The following is a 2,082-nucleotide window of genomic DNA, read 5'->3' as shown; positions in this document are numbered from 1 at the left end:
AAAATTAATACATTCCAGAAACTTCATTCTTACTCTTTTGCCCAAGGACTTTATTTTTGAACTGAAAATTCTTGGTATTTCAAACCATATGTATTGTCATTCTTAGAACAGAATGATGTCATCTCAAAGGAAAAAGGCACATTTAAAAAAACATCAGGTCAACATTCTTTTCCTCTCTTTTTCCCTCCAAGAAGAAACTGCGGCAAAGGGAGAAGGAGCTGCAAGTCCAGGCCTCCCTAGGCCTCCCTCTTGTTAACTCTGCTGTAAGCTACCACACATCAACTCTGGCACTCCACTTGAGATTTCTGATAATAAATATATTTTCAAGTTGTCAATCATTTTTTCTAGGTTGTATCCATGAATGGCCAAAAGTTGTAGACCATATCAGTATAATTTTCTGGCTACTTTAGTGTAATTTATGACTTCTCCCCAGAGGTAAAATGCCTCAAAATCCATCCATATACCTGGGTGATTCTGGCTCCTGGCAAAATTAACATAACCTTCAATGTCAAGGCACACATCTATCTCTTCTGTCAGATGAGTCATCTTTCTAATTAGCAGAGAGCCATGCTAGGGTTAATCAAGCAGAATGGACCTGGTGACAACAGCTGCTGATCCTAAGCACACCACTCATGAAATCATCATTATGCAGAGGTGACCTAGGCCAGCTGGCACAAGGCACCCTACTCTTAAGACCACAGAATAGCATTCCACACTTCTGAGAGACACACACACCCCAAATCACATTACCACCTAGTATACTCCATGCATCTCAGCTGGGACTCCAAAAGCTACCACAATTCTGTAAGTTTGTCAATGCCTTTTTAAGCTCAAATACTGTCACTGCTCAGAGTTTCACAATGTTAAGGCTCACAATCAGATAGTTAACAAAAATGAATGCTTACCTTCAATCCTCTTTAAAGCTGAAAGGCACATATCCTTCCTGGGAAACTCAAAGGGATTGTTGCAGGTTCGAATGGTGTCACATTCACATTTCCCGTTGATTATATTGCAGCCCGAGATAAGATTTTCATTGCATGGTTCAAAACCAAGCAGCTGATCATCATCCCAGTTCTCATCTGGAAAACAGTTACCCAGAGAATGGTTTGCTTCTGCTTCTTTCAAAGGCCTGCTTGAGCCTAAACATACACAGGATGTCATGATAAACATTCAAAAGTGTCACCCTAATTTGTGAAAGACAGTTTTGGTGGAAATTGTATACGTGAATGCAACCCAACCTCCTTCTGGTAACACTATAGCCACATGTGTAGAAATTAAATAGCTACATATACAGTACATTTGTGGCCAAAAATCTATGACTCTTAGGTGCTACAACAGCAACTGAGATTGTTCAAGAATATTTAATTTGAGGGGCTGGGGAGAGATCTCAGTTAGTAAAGTGCATACCAGACACACAGGAGGATCCAAGTTCCACCCCCAGATCTCATGTAAACTGTTGGGTGTGGCGACGCATGTTTGTAATCCCAGAGCTGGGGAGGCAGAGAGACAAGATGATCCTGGGGCTTGGTGAGCTCCAGGTTCAGTGAGAGACCCTGTCTCAAAGGAGGTGCATGGCATTCCTAAGGGTGACACTCAGAGTTGTCCTCCTGCATCCGCACACATGCATAAGAAATACACAGATAAAATACTTCAGAAACAGAGGTCAATAGCTAGCTTTGAGATGGATATCCCTTGATGTAGCAATTTCTGATTTAGGGATTTACCCTGCAGATGCACACAGGTGTATGCAAAATGATGCTACTCCAGGATGTTTAATATAGCCTTAGCTCTAGACGCCAAAGAATGGAAACAAGCCAATCTCTCTCAACATGAAGCTGATTAAGTTAATGATGGTAAGATCATACAGAACATAATGCAGCCATTCAACAGTATAAAACAGGTCTAGCTGAAATGAAGTTAAACTACTCCTGAGAGGCTGCTAAACAGGAAAAGGGAGGATGCAAACGGAAAAGTATCATACGATATTTTGTATTTTAAAAAATATTTTGGGTTGGGGATTTAGCTCAGTGGTAGAGTGCTTGCCTAGCAAGCGCAAGGCCCTGGGTTCGGTCCTCAGCTCCG

Source organism: Nannospalax galili, unplaced genomic scaffold (genome assembly GCF_000622305.1).
Source record: "Nannospalax galili isolate Female #2095 unplaced genomic scaffold, S.galili_v1.0 scaffold172, whole genome shotgun sequence".
NCBI lineage: Eukaryota > Metazoa > Chordata > Mammalia > Rodentia > Spalacidae > Nannospalax > Nannospalax galili.
Note: the sequence above shows the minus strand (reverse complement) of the source record.